The 27388-nt window shown below is 39.4% G+C and overlaps 1 long non-coding RNA gene across 1 annotated transcript in view; it reads right to left on the bottom strand.

Annotated features, from left to right (window-relative positions):
• LOC138735351 (uncharacterized) overlaps positions 1–27388 on the bottom strand; it is a 197375-nt gene that overhangs the window by 77214 nt on the left and 92773 nt on the right. The window contains exon 2 of the long non-coding RNA XR_011339711.1: positions 24541–24675. This is a non-coding gene — a long non-coding RNA (uncharacterized lncRNA). The remainder of the gene's footprint in view (positions 1–24540; positions 24676–27388) is intronic.

Here is a 27388-nt window from a genome sequence, read left to right as displayed (position 1 = left end):
TGACCCACCCAGAAAGGTGGAAGAATGCACTACATATGTGCCAGATAGATAGGTTTGACAACCAGACTGTCCCAGTCTATGACTTCTTCTTCAATGATGACAGCTTCATGTGCAAGAATAACAAAAAAATACATAAAGCACCATTTGGATTGCTTCTGTCTGTTGCTCATCTTATTAAACCAACTTGCTACCAATGCTGCATACCAAGTTGTAACCTATAGCCGTTTGGGACCTGTCTTTAAGGCAGTCTCCAGGGACAGGGCAAACACTTGGGATTTGAACAGCATCTCTTGGGTTAAGTACTGAGCAGGATGTCTATAACCCGTGAGTGCAACATCACTTCTGGTTTGAGGACAGAAAGGGATGTAAGCAGTACATGAACTTCACTCCGCAGTAGGTTGAATGTCACCCTCGGTGCCTCAGCTCATCATCTGCAAAATGATTCAGAGATGCCTGGGCTCTAGAGCCAGGTGGATCTCTCGCCAGTCCTTCTCAACACAGAGATAAAACAGCTATTCCCAGGAGGTGGATTAAGCCTTTTTGAAAGATAGCTAATCTTGTTTTAAAGAACCAGCATGATGATGAGTCTGCCACTTCTCCTGATAAGGTGTTGCAAGGCTTCATTACCCTCACTGTCAGAAAACTGCACATTCCTTCATGGTTGAATTTGTTTAATTTCATCTTCCAGCCAATGAATCTTTTTGTGCCTCAGTTTGCAAGACCAAAAACGCAAGACCAAAAAGACCTCTCTGTCTAAAACTTTATCTAGGAGTTGGTGCCTGCATACTGAAGCCAAGTTGCTATCAATCTGCACTTTGATAAACAGCAGATGGTGATCTCCTTAACCCTCACATCACATAGTTTGCCTGGATCTGATTTTGAGCTTCCTTGCAATTCTCTGAAGCTCTACTCCATTGCTCTCCAACTCAATGGTGGAGAGACAGGACAGGATGACTGCAGGGCACCCTGGGTTTGGGACACATGTAGGGGATCTTGTGGGTCTGGCAGTGTTTGACTCTCAACACATAGAATGAGAACTAAATTTGATTGCTGGATCACTTGCTGTCTTAACAACTCTCCTAATTCTTCATCCAAGCCTCATCAGGGCCTACCTTCTCACAGCTCTGTCTCTTTTAGGGTTGTTATTATGCTTTCCATATAAATCTCTGATTTTTCACTGCCTCTTTCCCAGATTTTGACTGTACTTACTCCCTTCCTCCCTGCCCTGAGACCCAGAAGTTAATTTTTATATTATATGGTTACAAAAAAAAAATAAAATATTATTTACCAGGCTTAAATTTACTGCCACAAGCTTTCACTGGGCAACTTATTTATCATGTGTTTTCAGTATGGTTCCTGACAAGTTAAATGAAAAAATCCGGATTCATTTTCTCAGTACAAAACTTGTTCTACACAAATCTAATTAATCATATGCCTTTTCTAATTCAATTACTGTTTCAGTTTTCTTCCTCTTATGTAGAAAGTTTCTCCTCAACTATAGCCAATTTCATCATTTCTCCCATTGCATCTGTCTCAAGTTAATGCTAAGCACCTACAAAATTATACTGTTATTTCACAGTATTTTAAATATTACTTTTACAGCTGGCAAACATAAAAGGCAATATTTTGCCTGCCTTTTTGACTGTCGCTGATCGACTATGTATCGAAGTTTTCATTCTGTGCAACCAGAATCAACTTTATTTAACTAGGAGTGAAGGTTTGCAGGTGGTTCAGTAATCAGGTAACGTATCATAAAAACTCAGGAAGAAAAGGGCAATCAGATTTCTCAGATTCAGGTTGTTTAATAGCTTTGAAGTTTAGCCCTGGTTGTAGCTAAAATGAAATTTTATGAAAAATGAAATTTATGAAACCCAGCGACAGCAGGGTTTCTACAGCAGGGCTGTAGAAATTACATATCCCAGCATGACTCTTGGTACGTGTTACCCCGCTACCATCTCTGGAGAGGCCCCACTTGGAGTACTGCACCAAGCTCTGGAGCCCTCAGCACAAGAAAGATGTGAATCAGTTGGAGCAAGTCCAGAGGAGGCCACAAAAATGATCAGAGGGCTGGCGCACCTCTCCTGTGAGGAAAAGCTGAGAGAGTTGGGGCTGTTCAACCTGAAGAAGAAAAGGCCTCAGGGATACCTTATAGCAGACTTTCAGTAGTTAAAGTGGGCTTATAAAAAGGTGGGGAGAAACATTTTAGCAGGGCTTGTCACTACAGGACAAGGTATAATGACTTTAAACTTAAAGAGGGTAAAGTTTGACTAGATATAAGGAATAAATTTTTTACAATGTCAATGGTGAGACACAGGCATGGGTTACCCAGAGGGGTGGTGTATTCCTCTGGAAACCTGAGGAACCCGCTCAAGTTCAAGATGTCTCTGCTTGTGGCAGGGAGGGGTTCGACTAGGTGATCATTAAGTGTCCCTTCCTCAAACCATTCAGTGACTCCACGATTCTGTAAGTTGGGAAGAAGGTAGGTTTTTACATAAGAAAAGGGTGCTTAGTTCTAACTCATTCTAACATTTTTGCCACTTCCCTGATGAAGATGGGGAAAAAAATGAAAAAAAAAATCCTGAAGAATTATTCATCAGCTCAGGTAAGTTTGCATCTGCAAAATCTGCACAGTAGCAATTCCTGGGAAGTGCTGGCAGCACCACAAACTCGACTGGGACCCTGCAACTCTAATAAGCTTCACGATGCTGTGTGCAACACTGTGAAAGCCATGCCTTGCAGGAGCAATGCCGCAGCTGCAGTGATGGATGATTCCCCAGCTGATGCTTCAGGCACTGCAAGAAGGGTTTTGGAAAGTCAGGAAACAGTTTCTGGGAGGGGAGGGATGAAAAAGGAGACAATGGATAAATATATAAATAAAATCTGAGGAAGAGAGGCTGAGAGACTAACAACAAAGTGGGGCTACAGGTTATCAGTAGCAAAAGAATGCTTCCAAGCAACAACAAGTATAGACATCTATGTACAAAAGCGGAAGGAGAGAAAGAGGGAAGGAGGAAAGATGAAGATGGAAGTGGAAATGGAAAAAAAAAAATTGAAATAAATACTTGGACAGCAGAAAGAGTGGTGTTTGTGAAAAAAAAGATAACAGTGCACAGTGGTCATGCGTAAACAGTAAAAGTGGTGAAAGTAAGTTTTTGATATCTAGACTTTATAAGCACAGTCTATGATCAGAAAATGAGAAACTAAGGGTAGATAGAAAAGGAGGGTACTTTAGAAAAAGCTCTGGGTTCCCTCTTTACTCTGACAATGGCTCTGCCAATATGGAGACATAGACAAGCCATTTTAATATCGTGAGTTTCATTTCTGTTTTGCATAAACAATAACTGTCAGTCACATCAAGCAGTTTATAGACATTACTTATATCCACACAGTATCATTTTGAAAATACCTTACAGTTATGGGATAATTAAGCATCACAACAGCACTGTGAATAAATTATATCATCATTGTGGTTTTTAGAAATGGAGAAAATAAGGCACTAGGGATGTAAGATCAGAAATTTGGCATCCATGTACACGTCAAAATCCGTAGTTCAAGGCTCCTAACTTAGTCTGGGTGCCTGATTGTTCAATAGTTCATTGCAATAGCGTGGAAACAGGATTTTCCTAAAGTGGGATTCCTGCTCTACTTTAAAAAATGCCAAGAATGTAAAATAGGAGTTTCTGCAGTTCTAATGCAAGCCATCATAGCCTGACACTGCATCTTAGCACTGTCAATATCCATTACCTCCTGCAGAAACTAAACCAGCCTGGAATTCAGCTGCAAGCCTCTCTCCAGTAGTCCCAAAACTCAGTCATCTCGGTGACCCCAAAAGCTAGCACTTCACATCCACATTTCCCGGAATGCCAGCATAAACTCAGCCTTGCTGCAACCAGCATCCTGGCACTCTTATGAGAAATTCCGGGCTCTCTCATCTGCCTAGAGCCTTTTTTTTCAGATTTTTCCTGCTGGGGCTGACAGAATACCACAGGCAGAATAGAAAAATGTACCTAAGGCAGGAGGTAGCCATCCTTTTGCATGTACTTCAGAGCAAGAGCACTCCTGTGGTTTTATGCCTCTCACCACCCACCAGTGCTCTACAGCAGGTTCAAGGCCAAACCTGAATTAAAGACACTGTCCTCAACCTCTTTCTTGCTCATGGGCACAAAAATTTCCTACAAGGATTAACACAGGTGAACACAGGTAATCTAGCACAGGTCAAGCATACTTATAACATCACCTCCCTGTGACCACTTGCCCACACAGAATTCTAGGATGATAAAATACATGTAAATGCACAATGGAAAGACACTAAGCAGGCTGTTAAATAATGTCCCAATCATTAGCACAAGGATATCATCTTTAATGAGGCAGGATGCAAACAGCCTCCCTTTGCTTTGCCACTTACTGCAGGCCAAAGTAGTCACGTTTGTGTACACACACATTGGGCACCACTTCTCTTAATGAAACAATCAATGAAAACTTATGCTGCACTCAGATGATGTGCATTAAAGAGGTTGCTGCAAATAAATGCTGCTTTACCATCTTTTTAGTATTTTAAAAAGTTTTTCCATAAAAAACATGGGCTTGATTTACTGGCATTATATAAAGAAAAGATCTGGAGAGGCACCTATCTATCTATTCTTCCATCCATCTATCATTAGATGTAATTTAATACTTAATGACATTTGTGATCATCATGCCATGCTTGTAATTGAAAATGAATAATTGAAATTCCAATTACCACAGGGGTCATCGTAAGGGGAATTCATATAGTAACTTGCTAGGCGATAGCCTAAATTTGCAGTCATGTTAGTACTGCAAACAGTGTGTCTCATTCTTCAATTATTTATTGGGAAATGTCGTCTTAATTTCTCTTAGCTATTTCTGCTGACAGTCAGGGCTTTGTCATGAAAGGCAAAAAATCTAGACTTCCTCATGCTCATTCAGCTGGATCAGCCCTATGGGGCTCCCCATTGGCATCTATCCTTACCAGAGGGATTGAAGGTACCACCAGCAGACCAAATGCATTTCAATACCAGCCATAAGTCTTTCAGTATGGGGGAAATGGCAAGATGAAGAATAGATGATACCTGTGGAACTAGCCCTAAATAATCTATACAGGGCTTCAAACACCATTCAGTGGCAAATCATCAACATAACAAAAGAGACTCATTTTCAGGCCATTAGCTGCTTGCAGTACAAGGAACTTTTCTGGCTTTCTCAGAAATCTGATCCCCTAATGACTGCAGAAAGGGCATCAGGACAGAAAATAATTACAGTCTGTCAGACAGTCTGGCATTCAACCTTCCACATGGTCCAGGGAACGGTGTCAAAGATTTGACCTCAAGGGGGTTTAAAGCACGTTGTCAGAAAATACTCATCTAAACGGTCTACAGAGCATCCTACAGCTGATCGATGTCTTAAGTGAGCAATACTTAGCAGCTGGAATGTGTTTGATTAGTGCATCTAAACCCCTGACTGATTGGTATTCTAAATAATTAATCGCCTTGTTCGTGGGAGAGCAAAATAAAACTTTAAAAAGTGACAAGGAGTTCAGTGTCTCTGCAGCAGGCTACAATGATGTTAGCTCCGCTTTTCACTAGTTGACTTAAAATTTACATATGAAGCCACCTCTTTTTCCATCCAGAGTTGCAGAATTTCACTGCTTTCCTAATACCGAAGAATTTTGCTCAGTGGCCATTTCCCTTAAACTTTCTTCACTTCCAGGAATTCTACATATTACTTTTGCTTATCTTTTAATCCAGCTGGTCTCTTCAGAAAGGTGCAATGTTTTCAGAAGTTAAACCTCAAACCCATGTCTCTAAAAAAAATTATGAATACAGCATATATTCATACTGTGTTTTTAATAGGCCGCTATCATCCTACATTAGACATCCTACATAAGCCAGTCTCCCTTGGCTTTTCTTTCCAACCAGTGGAAACAGACACCTCCAGAAGGCAAGGGATCTGATCTGTCTTAAGACGAATCTCTTTTAAGTGTCTGGGTTTGTGCAGTGACTTGTACCCAATGTATTAGGTTCTCTGTGCCCAAACAAATCATATGGTGCCTTCTATCAAGAAACCGTGGAGTGACTCTGACAATCTGATGATGGTCCAGGCACACAGGTAGAAAAGGACATGCAGGCTACGTAAACCAGCTCCAGCAGGAGGTTGATATAAAGTCCTTTGTTATTAAAATCTCAATGGACCGATTATTTCTCAAAGCATTTAAATGTGTGCACAGCCTGGCCTGAAGTGCAAATAACATGGACTGGAATGATATGTTTACACTCTACAGAAATAATAGGCAGGAAAGCAAGAGATAATCAGGCCAGTCTAGTCCTCACTCATCCCATAACACCCTTCTGGCCTTGTCCAATAAAAGCAAATGCCATTTCTTTGTAGAAGGGAAACTGAAGATTTTGAAGGACCTAGCTGGCAAAGGCTTGTCTGAGTGCAGAAATCACCCTGTTGTGTTTAGGGGTCTCTTTCAGCAGCGTTTAGTGCCCCCAGTTCTAGCCAGATATTTCTTAAATATCTGCACCCCAATATACGTATATTAGTGCCCTTCCATTGTCCTGCCCTGGTCTAGTAGTCTTTGAAGCACTGAAATCCTGGATCTGAGGAATCAAAGGGCCAGCCAGTCCTCTGGGGCATTTAGGTCCTGCTTTTTTTTTCAGGTGAAGAGGAACAGATCTCTCAAAGTTCAGCCAACATCCTTTTATCTTTGGCTTAGCAAGGCCACAACAAGAGAAACAACGTGGCCACCCTCAGTGTTGGTCTCACATACTGAGCAACCCCCTTAGTTGTGGAGAGGAGGGTGCTGGCCTCTTCTCCCAAGTGACAGGGGACAGGACAAGAGGAAATGGCCTCAAGCTCCGCCAGGGGAGGATCAGGCTGAACATTAGGAAAAAATTTTTCAGAGAAAGGGTTACTGGGCACTGGAACAGGCTGCCCAGGGAGGTGGTTGAGTCACCTTCCCTGGAGGTGTTTAAGGCATGGGTGGACGAGGTGCTAAGGGGCATGGTTTAGTGTTTGATGGGAATGGTTGGATGCGATGATCCAGTGGGTCTCTTCCAACCTGATTATTCTATGATTCTATAATTCTATGGAAGAAGTCCTTTATTGCAATCTCATCCTTAAAATCTCTTGGTGTATAAATGGCAGTGTCTTAAAATGTTCTTTGTGTTGTTTGAGCCTGTGCTTTTCCGGTCAGCAGTACCACATTGCTGGGCAGGTCACAATGTTGTTATTAGTATCAGATTTCTAAGGACCATCAGTGGATGAAGTGTCCTTGGAGCGGCTTTTTAAACAAACTTGATTTCTGCTTAGGGAACCAGACCATCATTATGTCTCTCACCACCCAAAGAATGTGTGTTTACACAAGAGGAGGCCACAGGTCAGAGGAAGAGAGCAGAAAGCACAGACAGTGCAAATCAATATTTTTAGACAGTTTACTGTTAAATAAACTGTAAGACCAGGTCCAGCTGGTTTGAATCAGCTTCACCACTCTAGGTATCAATGGAAGAAGGACCGTTTACTTGTATTGGAGTTACAGAACTCAGCATAGTTGTTTTGATAAAATTCTGGCTGGCTGAAAAACCTCACAGCTTCTCTAATTAGCTACTCATTGAGAATACGGAAGCACTGCTGAGGGTTTTGGCTTGCAAATAAAGAGATTACACAGTAATTTAGGAATAAGAGTAAGATCAAATATTTAAATTCTCAGAATCCTTGAATAATCAATAACTGGAGGGTGTCAAAAAGGCCACAGGATTGGAAAAACCTGTAGTGTGAACAAGAAAAGCAGTTCCTCCATCTCCTGACTGTCATCCTAGGGTCCTGCATTCTGGATGCAGTGCCCCATCCCTGCTATGCACAGCAAACGCCAAAAGACCAAAAGCTCCTGAGCAGAAACAGAAAACAGGCTATCCCATTAGCTGACTAGGCAGCCTTTTCCTACATTACTGCAAGGTTGGTTGTGACAGCACAGTGGGGTGGAAGAGTTGCCTTCACTCTGCTGCAGTGGGCAAAAAGAGTTTTAAGTTCAGCCACAAAAACTGCCACGTAGAATAGAGTTCCTGTCAGGCTTTGCAACAATAGAATCAGGTGGTTTTGCCTATTTCCTTGAGTCTTGTTGAACTTTTGAATATGCATTTCCATGCATATCCAATACAGGCTGAGGCGAGAACTAATGAAAGGCCTGGTTTTGACATGTGTTCATATACACAGGGCAATTGCCTAGCACAGATGCTGCTATGCACGTTTTTCTGCACTCTAGATACGTAAGTGAACAGGGGCTCTATCTCAGCAGCTCTCACTTGGAAACTCCCCACTCCAGGCTCTGAATTCTGCCACTGACCTGTGCAACTTTCATGAATACATTAAATACCTATAGATCATCTGCCTTCTGGGAGGATTACTATAAGCCTTGTTTGATAACATAGCAAAAGAATTACAAAAATTCAAATTTTTCACCCAGTGAAGCTTTCAATGAGGCTTTTTTTAAGCTCTGAGCAATCATGTCTTCTTTCTCCCTTCTTAGCTTTCACATATTATTTTGTAAAGTTTAACCTTTCATTTACTTTGTTACTTATTGAAATGGAATTGATTTTGCTTAATAAGACACAAAAACTCAAAGAAACAATCAAATGACCTGAAAGCTAAATATAAATAGTTTTACTCTCCTTTTTCTTTAAAGCCAAATTTTTTTTTTTAATTCACTGTTAGATCATAGCAATAAAGTTGATTCAATAGATCAGTTGCACATCATTTCAATATGAATTTGATTAAATCATCTCACTTCACAAAAAGCTAGCCACAATTTGTGTCTGGTGGTTTAAATTTTAATTATTTTTATTAAACAATATGTTTATGCTATAGTAGAATGCAAAATTCCTGGTCGAACTCACTATTATTACTACTTTTAATTCTTCTGCAGCAATCATTGTCTATATCAATGTATACAAGACATAGTCATGTATCACTTAGCTGAATTTAATAATCAAACTTCATTCCACCTTGGATACCTTATTGACCTCTGCTCTGCTGGCTTTCTATCATTGCTGTTTTCACTGCCTTTTCCTTTCCCAGTTTTCCCTATTTATTTCCAGGGATCGTTCCTATACAGAGGACCTCATTCAAGCAGTTACTCTGACCAGCTTAAGTTCATGCCTGAGGATACACTTTGGCTCAAGTCTAAAATACAGTAGGAATGTATTTCACTCCAAAATTAAAACAAATACCAAATACTATCATTAGTGTTTGATCTTACCTCAGTTCTACATGTTATGGTGTATGACTTATGCTATGAAAGGAGTTTTGCAAACTCTGACTTCATTTCACTTATTGATTCACAATCTGAACCCTGAAAATCAAGAAGTAACTATATCTTGAGATGACCTGATTAAACTTTGATATTTTCTTTTCTTCTCACTATCAAAGCAGCTGCAAAATTGAATTAAACCAAAAAAAAGAAAAAAAAAAGAAAATAGTAAAAAAAGAGGAGTAGGATCTACTGAAACATTTTACTTGGCCTGAAAAATCATGTTTTCCTTTGTGGAGGCTTGACTTTGCCTCCTTTGTTTTATATTTTTATTTCTTTGTGCCAACAAGTTTAAACCAACAGTTTCTACCAAGCCACTGAAATTTTTCATGTCATTGTTTTTCTAATTTTCATTTTTCCTTCTATAGGGAAGAGTGTTGCTAAATCATAGGGATGTCACACCACACTATACAGCAAACAAACTACTCCAAAATATTATATCCAATTATACTTACGTGGCCATTTAACCATACGATCAGGACATAAAATTTGCAGCAGCAAGGAATCAAGTCTCATACAGACTCAGTACAAATTCATTCTGTCCATTTCTTGGCAGAGAAAAGATGAACTTACAGTAGCAGCTGCCTCACACTTCCTCTGCAACAGTGATTTTCAACTCTTATTCTTCTGCAACCTCCTATGGATTTTACACTGCAGCAAGGACCTCTGTGTTATGTTTAGAAGTCCACTAAAAATGTGCTTATATTTTTTCCTTGTTACCTTTCAAGTTCTCAGAATTTACAGAGCCTCAGTTGTCTATGGAAAATGAAGGATGTCACTAAAGACAGTATGTCACTTAGGCTCTGCCTGCATTAACGACTTCAGAACTGATATTATTTGATTCATCTCAACTTGTCGTTCATAAGCCCTCCTCAACCTGAGTATCTATAACCTTTCAGTAACTCTTTGTTCTTCCAAGATATGAACAACGGTTCGTCATCCCGTTCTCTACTCTTCTTTTGCAGTAATGTATTGACTTGAACTTTCACAAAAGAAGTAGAAGACCTAGGTTCAAACCTTGCTTTTGCAAGCAGAGGTGAGAAAGGGTTTCTGTTAATACAGGACCTAACCTTTTTGCTAAGGAGTGATCTCAGAACCAGTTTAAAGACTTTGTAGAAGGAGATGCTCTTTTTCCTTCTCCCAAGTGACAGGGGACAGGACAAGAGGAAATGGCCTCAAGCTCTGCCAGGGGAGGTTTAGGCTGGACATTAGGAAAAAAATTTCCACAGAAAGGGTCATTGGGAACTGGAACAGGGTGCCCAGGGAGGTGGTTGAGTCACCTTCCCTGGAGGTGTTTAAGGCATGGGTGGATGAGGTACTAAGTGGCATGGTTTAGTGTTTGATAGGAATGGTTGGACTCAATGATCTGGTGGGTCTCTTCCAACATGGTTATTCTATGATTCTATGATTCTATGAAGTTTTTCTCCTTTGCAGGCAAGAATGCAAGGCAGCCAAGCTACCTGAAAGAATGAGATCACCACTTTGTAGCCTAGTAATTAGAAGACTAATCTGCAGCCCTGACTTCTCACCCAAAGAACGATGTCTTTCCTGTACAGTGGAACAATGCCAGCATGAATGATAGAGAGAGACTCCATGCAGATAGGAAGGAAACTCATACAACTTAAGTGATCTCCATTGTCCACCCAAACTTGTCACCCTGAGCTCCTTTTCTAATCCCCAGAGTGAAGCAGACATTTTCAGGGCATGTATTATGAGTTTTTATTTCAGGCATGTCTTTTAAAATGAAAAGATTTCACCCTGGATGTTCTTGTTTCTCTCCACTGACTGAAAAAACTGTCTGTGGTGACTGTCTTTTCTGTGAATATTTACATTAGATCAGATGCACCTAATCCAGGCTGTTTTTCTGTATACTTTGTTGCCATCTTTTCTAAACAAAACTTACATTTCACTAAGAAACCTCTATCATACTGCCTCAAAACACAACTTCTACTAAATCCATGGTGGAAAAAAAAAAAAAAAAAAGAAAATTAAATCCTTCTGTTTTTAGACACTCATGTCCCAGAATAGACCCTGAAATCCAACCATGACTATTTGGGCAGCCAGAGGGAGAAACAGACTATAAACAAAACTGAAACAGATTTTATTGATTTTTCCCCATGCAGGCTAAGCTGCATGAAAAATCAAAATCAAACACAGAATATCAATAACTAACAACAAGTCAAGTGCATTTTCAAATGAATTCTCTCCCCATGGTCTAAGGCATTCCTCCAATAAGTCAGATTAAGAAAGATATTTGCAAGTTATGACTTGAAGTAAATTATTCCATTCAAAGATTCCTTTCAATATGTTTCCACACTAATGACCTCGAAGGAATAAAGTTGTATTACTCAAAAGCTGTTAGCCAGGTACAGTTCTGTGTTCCCTTCATATCATAACATTAAAATGTTTTCTCTCACAGCAAAAGAGCTACCATGAAGCCCTTGTTCTTGTACTGACAGCTAACTCTTTTTCCCTGTATACACATTTCGAGCTTACTGAGCTATGGAAATCAACCAAGGGTTGACTCAAGTAAGTTTTAAGTTAGCAAGTCTTGGCAAAAGCTGAGGGCAGGCCAGGGATATACAAGGAGACACTACGAATTCCTCCACTGCCACATGACTGTCTTTTTTTCCTAATATATCTTCTCTGTGTAAGAAGACGCTTTTACTGGGGTGACCCCTTTCTCATTAATTGGCTTGCTAAAGAATGGCTTACTCTAAATAACTCAAGATGCCATGAAAGCACAGTGGACATCTGTGAACCACAGAGCCCTCTCAGACTTCTTGGATGGAAAACTTCGAAGTATTTTACTATAGTCCTGGACTCTGTGTACAATCTGGAATGGTCATGTACCTTGCATTTAAAAATCCCTGGAATTTTTTGTACAAATAAATATCATAAAGAAAGGAAAATTCAATTTACATTTGGTGAGGTTCAAAAGTCACTGTAATTGAATGATAATTTGCCGTGAAGCATGGATGTGAGTCCTCATGTTTGCCTCTTGACCTGAAAGGATACGGTTAGTGAAAACGTCTAGCAGATAATTACTGCTAGGCTAACCCTGAGGCTTGGCTATTATTCACAGGTCAATCTCTCTAAGATAATTCCCAGGATAATATTACTAAGGAACACACTCCCCCTGCATAATGCAACACCTGCTTCTGCTGTGAGAGCCGAGGGATGAGGAGTTGAGCTTTACCTTTTCTTTGGTCTCTTCATTAATCTCTCTTGCAGGGCAGACGATGGAAACAGTTAAAGGGGAGAATAAAGGAAAAGTCACCTTGCAGCAGAAAACTTGGGGTGATTTTATTTCATTACTTATCTATAGTATGACTACTCGCAGTCTGTAAAGATGTGGAACACACAAATTCTCAGGTCACACAACAGGATGAGGTGTTGCTGTTGGACAATGGTGGTTTAAATGTGCAAAATATTCACTACCTGAAAGCATTAACACATGGGCCTTCTCATGTCACGTCATGTCATGTCATGTCATGACATGTCTCTTCTTTGCATAGGATTCTACACATCATCCATGATTTAAAGGAACATATATTTTAGAATATTTACAACACTGTGAGGAGATTGGTATGATTCTATTTGTATCCTTACAGTTGAATATCAGCAAACAATTTCTCTTTATAAATTCTACTGCAGATAAGCAAGAGGAAAAAAGAACTTGTAGAAAAGTGATCTCAAAAGGTCACTTAAAATAATTGTTTGATCCTCTTTTTGTCGAGGGAAATATAATTCCAGGACCCAGGAGCAGCAGTGAGATATGTGCTGTATTTTAGGCAGGGTCAGGATGCTCCCTAGGCTTCTACAGCAGCACAAGGCATGTGAGCACATGCATGGGACAGACCAGGTCATAATCATGCATGGGAGTGAGCCTGCTTTATTCCCCTCAGAGAAACCTAGGGCCAGAAAAGATCTCCAGAGGTCATCTAGTACATCCCCTTGCCCCAAGGCAGGCTTAACTACGGGGAGGTCATGCCTGACAGATGTTTTTTTAACTTGCTCTCATAATGATGGAAACTCCACAACCACTGCAATCTATGTCTGGTTCTTAGTATCCTCATCACTAGAAGTCTTTCCTTCTAAATGTTATAAATCCACCCTTGCTGCTGTAAGACAAGAAGCAGAATAGATCAACAGCATGAAAATGTACAAGGAGGGGAAAGTGTAATACCCAAGGGAGAAAAAGAGGGAGAAAAGACAAAAACCTACAAGGGTCTGTAGACTGATCTGCAATAATTCAAAAATTTGCAAGTCCAAAAGCAGGGGTGAAGGGGAAAGTTTAATGGACCTAGTGCCAGCACTAAGAATGGTAATTAAAAATAATTATGCATCTGGTCAAAGGTCACTGGTGTAGTAAGTTTACATGATTAGTCTGGACAGCAACATAGAGAGAGGATGGGAAAACGTATGTAAGGTTCTTAATTAATGCCACTTCCAATGTTATTAATAATGTATAATTATCTATTTTAATATTAATATGTTTTATTGCTTTCTTTTATTTTGCCATATTGCCTAGAAGGAAAAAAAAAATCATATCTGCCTATGATAATTTATGTATAAAAGTTACTGGTAGGCTTTCAACCCTAGATTGAAAGATACATAAGTCTTCATGTTCTGATTCAAATTTTTATAAATCTCTTTTATTCCACTCACGTTAATTACACCTTTCAGCTCTTTAATTACTGGAATTGGAAGTAACATACCTACTTACTAAAGTAATTAGTAGATATTTTGTATTGTTTCTTGTTTTGCTTCCAGAATTTTAGAAAACAGAGTTGAATGAACTGGTTTGCTCTAGAGCAGCGACTTACTGTGGGACAACTCCAAAAGATACCAGTTTAAATTTGAAACAGCTAGGAAAGGGGAAATCAGCTGTCAGTCTGAGTTACTGCTACTGTAACTGGAAACAACTTTACAAGTACATTTGGATAATACACGTTATTTTGCCAACACTTTGAAGTTACACTTTCCTCCCTCATTTCTTCAGTCAGCAAGAAATGGTTATTAAAGGCATCTCTTAAAAAAATGGAACTGTCAAGATGTGGCTTTGAAATCTTTGAAAAGACGCCTGTAATGTATAATGTGTTATAAGCATGCCTATTAAATCATGGCTTTTGTGGGTTTAACACAGAAATACTAGAAAAGAATACTTTTTGCATAGGATCAGTAGCTAGATAATAATGTGAAACACTTGGGCTCAAGGTAAAATTTGGGTAAAGTAAGCTCCTTCCCATCTGCTTGTTATCAGCAGTTACAGGAGCAAGCAGGTGACCCATAAATACATTTTTTTTAAATGACAGGCTTTTTTTTCTGACTGTGTCACGATGAAGAGTCTTGTTTTAACTTTATAGAGATGTTGTCCAGGAGTTTAAAATTAAATAGCAAATCTTAGTAAAGAAAAGAGCAGTGCTGGGAGAAACTGAAATTACTTTCCCATATTAGACGAAAAAGAATGCTAAAAAATAGATTCCTCAGAATTTTCCAGACATTGTAATGCTACAAAATGATAAGCAATATCAAATCAATAGAGGAATTGATCAACTAACTTCCCCTGTCCCAGCTAAATGGAATACAAAGAAAAGTGAAAGCACTGAGAAAGACAGTGAAGAGAAAAAATGATTTGGATGCACAAACAAATACAAGAGGAGGAGACAAACACTAGAGTGTGCTCTTATAGAAAGGCACGAAACAAGGATGGGAAGGTTCCAAAAGGTTTGCTCCAGAGAAAAGGTAAAGATGCTTAACAGTGTATGCACTTAACCACTTAGGCACATTTTTGATAGGCATGATAGAATCTCAATCTCTGAATGTGCTCAGTCTGTCTACGGAAGATAAGATTTATCCACATAGAAGTTGCTAGGCTCCAATTGAGAATGAATGAAATTCCATCACCTCTATTAAAAGGGAGGTCAAGGTGGAAAACCTAATGGTTTCTCTGACCTCAAAAATCTTTGAAATTATGAAACCATTAGATTAGGTTGTTGATCTAATTGTCTGGGTAACTTGGAGTTGTGGGTTTTATTTATATAGGCATTTTAATTTAATATATTGCTTATGACTTATTGTACTTTAGATATGTACAATAATTAACCTTTAGGTATTTTTCAAGACATAAGCTTTGCGAAAAACAAGAGGTTTTTGTAGATGGTAAGTGCTGGTTGGCATTCAGTAACTGCAATGTGAAAAAAACTAACTTTGAAATCCCTTAAAGACATTCTCTATGCTGCATCTCCTTGAAATACTTTGTCACCAAAACCATTAGTGAATTGTTAAATCAATTAAATAGTTGTTAATTAACAGAAATAAAAAAAAAATCAACTTATGCAATTATAAGTGAATCAAAACCAGTGGAGTTATTATTAATTCTAAAGATTGGCATTCTTCCCAGAGCTGTAAGTCTAATTTTACTTGCCTTTTTAAAGCCAAATACCTTCTCTGCTATCCATCCAGCAAAATCCTTAATGCTTGTTTTGTCACAATGGTTTTCACAGACATGGGAAAAGTGGGGCACTCTTGCATTGATACACCTTGTGGCCTAACTGCGTGAATGCAATGATTCAAAATTCTTTAATGACCAGGTTCTATAAGTGATGTTTCATAACAACAAAGGAAAAACTAAACCAAAATAACTTTTTAAGGAATCTTGGACAGATGACATGAGATTATATTAATAGATGATCTACTGAACCTTTAGAGCAAATCTGATTGTACCTAACCTTTTCCACTGAAATTAAAAATGAGACCAATCTATGGAAATAAGACTTAGATCTTGAGTTCAATGTTGCTCCATTAAGGTATTTTAGTCTGTCCCATGAAACAGTTCTTTAAATCAGACAACAGTCCTTATCACCATGATTTTCATGATTTTAAGGCCAGTTCATCAAGAACTAATTTGTCCGTGCAAAGTGAAGGCATGATGGGAATAACAAGATCAAGTAAATAGTCTGCTTAATTCTGCTTTGTGACCAAGCAGCATCTGATTTGTCAATATTCTCTTCTTGTGTTGACCTGTTGCTCATTTTAGCACGTTAACCAGAAACTAAGAGATCAACAAAACTGATCTTACTTGAGAACGAAGGCAGTAATAGAATCCAAGAGTGTACAGGCTGCACACATGTGCCTCTGCAAATCAGCCATCAGCCTGAACACCTCTTCAACAGCATTAATAATACTTCTTCAGGGATTAGTTTCTATTGTCAGTGTTGCAGTACTGGCTCCTCACCTTCCTAAAGGAGGGGCTATGGGCAACTGAGGGATTAAGGTGTTGGCTCCTAAAAGCACCTTAGTCTCTCAGGGGCTCTACTAGAAGACCTCTGGAGATCATGGAGGTCCACTGCAGCCCAAATATTCATCCTGAATCATAAAAGACAAGCCTTTTTTTTTTTTTCTTTCCCTAAAACAATTAGACAGTTGTGGTTTTAAATTACTATAATATGGACGTAGAACTGAAGCTCCCTGTATGCCAAAGCTGTATATTCCCATGATTACTTTCCTACATCATGCACAACCATTGTTTCAGGCTTTTATACGAACATACATCAATCAATTTTGATGGCAGTTAGTTACCTGTACAGCTGTACTTATGCCGAATCCATTTTTCAATTAAATCCATTTAGAAGTATCACAGTTCTCTGCACCTTATTCTCCTCTCCTTACAACAGGGAAAGAACAGCAGTAGCTGGATAAGGCATATTTATGCTAGTAGTCAATCATTCTGACTAGGAAGAGATTATGTGTCTCCACGTACAGTGGTACAATGAAAGCATCACATCTTTGAATTCTGGAGAAGCCCTCAGTCAAAATGCACTAACCTTGGTCATAGCTAGAAGTTTTCTTGCTAAAACCATGAAAGAATAGTCCACTTAGTTTACAACAAAGTCTAAAAACAAGCAAAAATTGTTAAGATCACTGTGAACACACTAGTGTCAATACTGTATTGGTATTGAAAGTTAAAAACTTGCGAGCGACTATTAGAAAAAACGGTGTTCTTGATTTTAGTCTGAAAGAAAATATTTTTTTCCTTAATATTTTGTCACTAACTTTGTCTCAAGTTAGTTTCTTTCCTACAGAAATTACTAATGTTTTGCCCCTCTTGAGAAAACTAGAGAATAATGATGACTAGTTATCTGCTCCCGCTCATGTTTAAACCTAATGAAATTTTAAGCTTTCCTGTGTTCCTGAATTTTCTGCACTTGTGTGTATTTGTGTGTGCTTTTAAAAGCCTTCTGAAGACTTCACATTCATTCATATCTCAGCTCATAAAAAAAAAGAGAAACCACAGACCTAAGTACCTAAGAAATTTTCAGCAAAACATCTTTCCATGCTGTGATACGTGACTTTCCATTGCAGTGGAAATATGCAGGCTCTGTGTGTAGGCTCCATCCCTCCGTCTCCCTGTCCATCAATACCACAGCAAAGCCTGTGCCATATATCACTATGCAGATCCTGAAGAAAGACACCTATTCAATATCGGTATTCAATCTCCTGAGTTAAAAAACACATCCAGGGAAATATTATTATTTCATAAATATGGTTTATTAAATTGGCAGGCTTTAATATTTGAATTTAAAATGAAACCTTCTATCTCACATGACTACTGACAGAAAATGCCATCCTAATAGATTCCATTACACAGGTAGGTAAGAAATTTTTTTCCTTGTGCATAATAATTTAGTAGAGAAGATGCTCAGCAATCTTTTGGACATACACAGACTTTCACTTATTGTTATAGCAGCCTACTTGATGTTCATGACTTGAATCTTTATGAACTTCTTTTTAAGTTGTGTGCCAATGGTTCTAAATAGCAGCTAAAGCCAGGTATGTAGTAGTGTGAGGTTAACTGAGAATGATTAAGTATCAGAACTTGCAGTTAATTAGACTATAAATGCCGTATACCTGTTTGCAGGAGCACCAGCAAAGATAAAATAGCTTAATATTTCCCAGTACAGTGTAATGGAAATGAACATCAAAGTTGGTGGGAAATATTTCTACAGACTTTTATACATGTTCTAATCCTGATTTTTGAAAAGTAATAAGCATATAACTAAAACATTGCTACTAAATCCTTGAAAACTACAAGTAATCCCATAACTATTTAAGAGAATGGGAACGAAAATTGTCCAAAGCTTAAATACCTACTTATTTTGAGTTTGACTTATTGTAGAGAAAAGGCACATTAATTGCCTGATGATTTTAGATTTTGCAGAACCTTGCACATATTTTTACAACTTAGAGCAACAGGGTAAATATAATTTCAAAAAACGACTTCTCAATATACTCCAGGATTTTTTTTCGCATTTTTTGAAGTTTTTCTCATGCTTTGCGCCTTGCACCTATTAATACAGACTTTGCAATTTATTTATCTTTATCAGCAGAGAATTTCAAAGACTGAAAGAGAACATTTCAACAATTCCCTAGTTAAGATACTAGCTTGGGATTTGTTTGCGTCCTTCCCAACAGATTCTAATTAAAAAAAAAAAAAAAAGGAGGGAGGAGGGAAAAAAGTTACAGTAGAAAAAGATGGAGTGACAAGTGCTATTGAACAAGACTTCCTCTAAATATTTTATGAAAAGGACATTGGATTTCATTAAATTCTGTTCACAAAGCCACCTCTATTGAGAAGAATATATTCAGACGAATTAACTGTTTCTGTCCTGCATATCACGTACCAAATCCAGGGTTCACGTTCTTGTTGCAGGAGGCCTCTTTTCCTCTTGCCCTATCTGCAACAGGAAGATAAGAGGCAGGTGGAAAGGTCTTGCATCCTTGGTATATGCAAAAAGCAAAGGTATTTGTACAGAGCTGGGTGCATTTTTAAGGACCTGCTTAAAAGACAACATAATTGCTTTATCTGCTGATACACTGAGGACTGTGCTATCTAGGCCACACAGGTGGAGAAAAAGAGAGTGCTCAGAAAATTGCCTAAATAATCTATTTTGCAAGCTCCACTGTGAACCTCTCCATTGTGGCAACTTCCTTAACTATTTCTTATGTCATGAAACTTCAAACCACTCCTGTCAGATGAAGACCACCAAAGTGCAGAGGAAGTTGACACAGCAGAAGATTGTAGCTCAGACAATCTTTTTGCCACAAACACCCTTCACCCCAAGTTTGTGGATGTTTTACTAAAATATGGTGACCTAGGACTCATGCAACAGGCATGGATTTCGAGAGGTAGACTACTACTTTTCAAGGAACATCTCATGTAGCCATAGTAGTTGGAGCCACCAAAGATGGCACAGATCTAGATACAGAGAGGACAATAGAGGTGACAACTCTTTTCAGAGCACTGGCCAAGAGAAGATCAGTCTGTCTACCTAGATCCAACTTCAGTAAAACCAGAGGAGAAAATACAATATAGGAATATTACTGTCATGAGAGTTAAAGGGCCTGAACTTGCTATTCTGGCTCAATGAAGAGTTACCTGAGAGGATGGGATAGATATAATGGATATTATGGAGCCTTCTTGCCAGACCTCAGCCATGATAAATGCACTGTTGACTTCTTATCTTCAATCCTACCTCCTTGTAGTACAAGACAACCAGAAATATTTGCTTCCCTCACTCATGCCAAAGGTAGGAAAAGCAAGCAAGGATAAAGGAATAGGGCTAAGTGGTGATGAGAAAGATGGGAGCAGATGGTAGCAGAATCTCAGTGAATATGACAATGCTGTTTGTATGGCCTATGTATTGGCTGGCAGTCTGGCTTTGGGCTGAAGCAAATCACGATGAACTTCGAGGAGGAAAACTGAAGAATGGGAGAAGCCACTTGGCCCATATCTTGATCCCTCAAGCAGTTTGGATTTAGTGATGTTGTCCATCATATTGCTGTTACGAGCAACCTGCACTGAGGACCCGTTAGGATTAACCTCCTCCTTAGCAGGGATATTCTGAAGTGGCTGATAACAGTTCACTTGACTGTTCACATATAGCAATGGCATTACAAATGAAGGGAACTTAGAAGGGTGGAAAAGCCTCCAATCCGGAATCTCATCCCATCTGTTTGCAAGGGGATATCTAGTGCAGAATAGGCCATGCTAAATCCCCACTATAAAAGTGATGATACGGAGAACAGAAACTCCAGCTAATGTTTAGCTTAAGTTAAATGTGAGTGTCAGAAAATTCAACTGACTGCTCCTCACAGTTTCCAAGAGCTGCCAGAAAAGGTGGACTGGTCCTTCTCTCTTAGAAGTAGATAAACAGAAAAACTCCTTGACCCGATAAGATATTTGTAGTTATAAAGATGCCTTAGGTTAATGACACTGATGTTCTTTCCAGATTTTTCTCTGAGCTTTCTTCTTTGATGGCCTCCCTTCCTAGAATCACAAAATCATTGAGGTTTGACCAGGACCTCTGGAGATCTATAGTCAAAGCAGGTCCAGTTAGATTAGGTGGCTCAAGAATTATTGTGCATGACAGCAAATATGTTTTTTTTTCCCCTGTCCCATGTCTAAAAACATAATCAGCTTTATTTTCCAGTTTGGAGACATTTTATGCCTTTCCCACGTCCTTCTGATAAATTATGATGCAGCAATGCCAACAATGAGCTATAGAAATGATCCATGTCTAGGAAAACAGGTAGTATACTTTAATAATTTCAGCTAAAGGACAGTGTTCTGGAAATTAATTTAGATAGTGAAAGCTGTAAGGGCCTGAGTATACCACCTATTTCCAATCCTGGGTACATTTTCTGTAAAGAATGTATCATTAAGGAAAAAAAGAAGGATAAAAAAATTGTGCAGCTACTATGGGGTATTTTTATTCTGTTTATCTCCATGTCCTTTACAAATATTGATCAATCTCATTAATTCCACTCAATAAATGGGCAAGATAGGCTGATATAATCTATCAAACCCTTGTAAATCCAGAGTAGATGTAAGGTTACTCTACCACATCTCAGCCCTGTGTTCTCCACACTAGGCCACACTTCAACCTTAATTTTCTTATGCACATCAGGATCCAAAACTGAAATGTGATTATAGAGAGAACAAACCATGTGGGATACAATGTATTAACTAAGGGCATGGTTGGATGATAATTTCTGGAAAGCCCCCACCGCCTCAAAAAGTCCACCCCACCACAGAACTCATCGTCCTGCTGTCGGGTGCTGCCAAAGAAGCTTTTTTTTATAGCTAGTCATAGAATTGTAGAATCACTAGGCTGGGAAAGACCTTTGAGATCAAGCCCAAACATTCCTGTCCATTACTAAATCATATCCCTAAGCATTACTTCTTCCCATCTTTTAAATAACTTCAGGGGTGCTGACCCAACCACTTCCCTGGGCAGCCTGTTTCAGTGCTTGATAACCCTTTCAGTAAAGAAATTTTTCCTAATTTCCAACCCAAACATCCCCTGGGGCAGCTTTCAACCTTCAGATTTTTGAGGACATTGCACCAGCAAAACAATAGCCTTGATTCAGTAAATGTCTTCCAGGGGTTCCCTGTGTGTTTCTTATGGAAGCTAAGCATGCCCAGTGTGCAACCAAAGATTATTTTTCTTCTAAAGGCCAGGCTTGCGTGGAATTCTCTTAATTAAATGCACTGGAGAAATGTCAGCATTTACCCCTCTCTATATATAACATCTTTTGTCCTTCACATAATGACTTTAAAGTGTTCTGCAGATACAATTTGATAGAATAATAAGATATGATTATTGAATCTTTATGTTTCGTATTGTCCCAGAAGCACTGACTTTGCTTCTCCAGTACAGAGGTCTGTCTACCAGGCTAATCACACTGATATCTGAGTACCTCAGAGGAGATCCTGATGTAGCAACATTTCTGCAGGAACTCAGAACTGGCCAGATGTTCTGATAATATCCACCTACTACTCTTGTGCATTTCTGCAAGGCTATAAACCAATCCCCATTTCAAATGTAAATCCCCATCCTGCTGTCATGTGAGAATAGACATGGTTCAGATAACTCAAATTTACCCTGGCTGCCAGGGTTCCTCAAACAGGTAGCTATGATTGCTATTTACTATCAAATAACAACCATGGGGAACCAAGAGGAGTGGATCCTCCATTCACTCTTTTCCAGCAGATCTATAGTATTGATTAATGTCTTTGAACTACTGTGAACTATCTTTCCTTTACATCCTTCACTTTCATTTGCTAGAACAATGTATTAACACTGTATGTTTTAGCCATGGACAGCAAGACATTCGACACGTTCCCATAAATATATATATATTTTTTTTTACTGGATATGTTGTATAGACATATTGTAAATATCCATTTACAATTTATATTGTAAATATCCATTTACATATCAGGGTATATTCAATACACATGGCAGGGAATGGTTACTTCCAGCACAATACCAGTTATTAATATCAACTTGGCTTGTTTCCATAGCTATCAAAAATCTAGGTTAGGTTGATAGCAATCTTTAAAAGTACAGTTTGGAACAACTGAGTTTTTGCTCCTCATTTTAAGAAAGTCCTGATACTTATGAGGGTTTTGTTTCTTCCAGGAAAATATTTTAATACCTGCTGAACAAATTATGATACAAAAGCTCCTCTCTGGAAAAATGTATTCATGGTTTCATCAGCATCTTTTTCACATATTCTTGTCTAAGAAAATGTCCAACTGTTCCACTTTACCAGAGGTTTCTCATTCCTTTCCTTTCCTTTTCTTTTCTGAAAGAAAACCAGAGTGCTCCACTATTGCCTCATCACACTTCTCAATTGTTCTGAAAAACCTTGTTCTCTTCATCTAACACAGTGAGACACCTAGGCTATGGGGCTTTTTTAATAGAAATAACTCTGGAATATAAAATAAAAAGACATGATGTTTGCTATAATGACATTATTGCTATACTAGTGTCTACCAAATCAGGCAGCTACAGTCAGAAATCTAAACATTCCTTAAAACATATTTATTTTAATAAAGACATACCATGAACAGTCTGTCTGCCACCATTACAATGTGTATTTTCAAGAACTTGCCCAAAGCTGTAAGAATTCAGGCTAGTCTCATTACTATATAAACACCATAATCTGAAATATGTAACTATAGCCTGGACCAAGGGAAGAATACAAGCATATGTTTATTGTTTAAACCCAAAGGAGAATCAGTACGTCCTTGAAATATAAAACTACACTTTGAATTCTACCTGAATAAAGACATTCTTCTGTGTTGGATTTAAAACCCAGAAATATCATGGGGCTCAGCCTCGTCCTTATAAGTCAGACCTCTACAGCTTTTGTTGATTTGTTTCTGTACTTCGAAGCATGGAGTTCCTTACTTGATGTTTTAGAACGAAATTTAATTGTGTTTCTAAATCTTTATCCATGGCTAAAACCTTGGTATATGTTGCAGTTTAAGAACGTTTCAAGTTTTATTGACTTTTTTGGTCCTTTTTGAAATATTGTTGGAAAATTGAGGTACATAATTCTGTGGATGACAAGTTCCATTTATGATTTCTTAAGCATAAATAAGGTTTTATGGAAGATGATTTAAAAGGCATCTTTTGTAGCATCACAAGATGAGTCCAAAGTAGTAAGACCCACATGAAATTCTAAAATCAGTACTGGTTAGGCTCATTCAGTAAAAGTGTTGGTGGAAGTCAAGATAAAGTTGTCAAATTGGATGTCAATGTACAATTTGAATTTTCTGGGAAAAAACATGTTACCTTGGCTTGTACTGGGAGTGTGAAAGAGTAAAAAGGTAGCTGTTGGTGAGTATTTGGTAAGTTGGAAATGCTGGTGAAACACAGAGTATAGAAGCTCAAGAACAAATCATGCTAAGTTATATACGAGCTGTCATGAAATTATATTTAGATTATTTCTTATACTTTAAATGAACTTCTGGAGCAGCACACTAACACTGACATGTCACTTATTCAAGCTCCAGGAATCTGGGATCATTTCTTGTCTTGATTCAATCATTTTGGTTAAATGTCTTGTTGACAATACAGGAAAAAAAATGGATTTTCCAGGTGATCACTATTTATTAGACAGTATATTTTAAATTACACTGTAAATATAATTTCATGTGTTCTGCTCTTTTAATTTTTCTAAAGAAAAAGAGGGATGGAATTAAGAGACAAGCAATGATGCTTTAAAATATTACAAGAAATAGCTTGATTTATCAACTCCACTTGAGTATAAATACACATCGAAAGAATGTGATATATGTATAAATCCCATACCTCATTTTTACAAATAGATCTATGAAACAATGATAGTGTACTTACATATTTCAGATCCTCATTTGTCTAAGAATAGAAAGTCATGTGTCAGAATAACTCGAGTGGTCTCTTCTCAGTCCCCGTTTTGTGTTCACCATCCATAAAAATCAGTGCGCCACTGCAATGGTCCAGCCATTCTCACTACAGAAAAGGAGCCAGGTGTTGGATATCAGAAAAGACTGGTGTGGATTTGTAAACATTGTTTGCATGGTAAATGTCAAAAACTGTCCTTGTAGGATCGTCCAAAAGTTCAAAGACCTAGATTTCCCTTGTCTGTGAGCGTTTAAATAAAGCACCTACATCAGAAGCATGTTGTCCCCAGCTTACCACCTCATTGGAAAACAATTGGTATTTGTCTCTATGTCTATACCGATTCAGAGAAATGGACAACCACCCCCGAACTACCTTCTCACGCTTTGATTTCTGCAGGAACCTGGGCAACCGGAACAGAATTATGGCATGCTCCAGGCTTGATCAGACCAAAGGTACACAGAGCATGCCACCATCCATGGTTTCACTGTTAATATGTGTTTCCTCTTTCCCCAGCTTTAAATAGATGTGTATAATAATTTAGCTGCAATTTCATTCCATTCAGCTTAAAGCACCTCACATTTTTCATGGTACAAATTTTTATTTCATCGTTTCTAGGTTTCATGCTTAATGCTGATAACAAAACATATTTATTTATTTTAGGATATCACTAAAATATTGCAGGTTTTTCAGACTTATGTTGGTCTTTTTTAAGAAATTAAAGGAGAGAGACTCTTGTATCTGACACTTGGCTATGTCCAACTGTTTAAACACACACCAAAAAATGGCTGTCTCCGTCCCAATGTTCACATTGTCCAGACGCTTTAAATTTAATTAGATAATGTCCTAAGCATTTTTTTAGCAGTTCAATATTTAATGGGAAATTGAATACAACTCTCAATATTGTAGGTACCTAAATCTATATATAAGTTTACAGTGAGGCATACAGGCCTGTCAGTCTGACCTCAGTGCCAGGGAAAGTCATGGAACAGGTGATCTTGAGTGCTATCATGAAGCACATGCAAGAGAACCGGGTGATCAGGCCCAGTCAACATGGGTTCACTAAAGGCAGGTCTTGCCAGACAAACCTGATCGCCTTCTATGACAAAGTGACCCGGCTACTGGATGAGGGAAAGGCTGTGGATGTGGTCTTCCTGGACTTCAGCAAAGCCTTTGACACAGTTTCTCACAGCGTTCTGCTTGAGAAACTGTCAGCCTCTGGGCTGGACAGGCGCACACTCTCCTGGGTGGAAAACTGGTTGGATGGCCGGGCCCAGAGAGTGGTGGGAAATGGTGTGAAATCCAGCTGGAGGCCAGTGACAAGTGGGGTTCCCCAGGGCTCAGTGCTGGGTCCAGCCCTGTTCAATGTCTTCATCAATGACCTGGATGAAGGCATCGAATGCACCCTTAGCAAGTTTGCGGATGACACTAAGCTGGGTGGAAGTGTCGATCTGCTGGAGGGTCGGGAGGCTCTGCAAAGGGATCTGAACAGGCTGGACCGCTGGGCAGAGTCCAATGGCATGAGGTTTAACAAGGCCAAATGCCGGGTCCTGCACTTGGGGCACAACAACCCTATGCAGTGCTACAGACTGGGAGAAGTCTGTCTAGAAAGCTGCCTGGAGGAGAGGGACCTGGGGGTGTTGGTTGACAGCCGACTGAATATGAGCCAGCAGTGTGCCCAGGTGGCCAAGAAGGCCAATGGCATCTTGGCTTGTATCAGAAACGGCGTGACCAGCAGGTCCAGGGAGGTTATCCTCCCTCTGTACTCGGCACTGGTGAGACCGCTCCTCGAATACTGTGTTCAGTTCTGGGCCCCTCACCACAAGAAGGATGTTGAGGCTCTGGAGAGAGTACAGAGAAGAGCAACAAAGCTGGTGAAAGGGCTGGAGAACAGGCCTTATGAGGAGCGGCTGAGAGAGCTGGGGTTGTTTAGCCTGGAGAAGAGGAGGCTGAGGGGTGACCTCATTGCTCTCTACAACTACCTGAAAGGAGGTTGTAGAGAGGAGGGTGCTGGCCTCTTCTCCCAAGTGACAGGGGACAGGACAAGAGGGAATGGCCTCAAGCTCCGACAGGGGAGGTTTAGGCTAGACGTTAGGAAAAAATTCTTTACAGAAAGGGTCATTGGGCACTGGAACAGGCTGCCCACGGTTGGCAGTTGCAGAACGGTTGGACTCGGTGATCCGGTGGGTCTCTTCCAACCTGGTTATTCTGTGATTCTGTGATTCTGTGATATTTGGTAATGTCACTCAGTTTAGGGACAACATTCACAGATGCAATAGAATCATAGAATAACCAGGTTGGAAGAGACCCACCGGATCATCGAGTCCAACCATTCCTATCAAACACTAAACCATGCCCCTCAGCACCTCGTCCACCCGTGCCTTAAACACCTCCAGGGAAGGTGAATCAACCACCTCCCTGGGCAGCCTGTTCCAGTGCCCAATGACTCTTTCTGTGAAAATTTTTTTCCTAATGTCCAGCCTCAATCTCCCCTGATGGAGCTTGAGGCCATTTCCTCTTGTCCTGTCCCCTGTCAGTTGGGAGAAGAGGCCAGCACCCTCCTCTCTACAACGTCCATTCAGGTAGTTGTAGAGAGCAATGAGATCTCCCCTCAGCCTCCTCTTCTCCAGGCTAAACAACCCCAGCTCTCTCAGCCGCTCCTCATAAGGCCTGTTCTCCAGCCCCTTCACCGGCTTCGTTGCTCTTCTCTGGACTCGCTCCAGAGCCTCAACATCCTTCTTGTGGTGAGGGGCCCAGAAATGAACACAGTATTCCAGGAGTGGTCTCACCAGTGCTGAGTACAGAGGGAGAATAACCTCCCTGG

Source organism: Phaenicophaeus curvirostris, chromosome 1 (assembly GCF_032191515.1).
Source record: "Phaenicophaeus curvirostris isolate KB17595 chromosome 1, BPBGC_Pcur_1.0, whole genome shotgun sequence".
In the NCBI taxonomy this organism is placed as follows: domain Eukaryota; kingdom Metazoa; phylum Chordata; class Aves; order Cuculiformes; family Cuculidae; genus Phaenicophaeus; species Phaenicophaeus curvirostris.
Note: the sequence above shows the minus strand (reverse complement) of the source record. Positions and strands in the feature narration are given on the sequence as shown.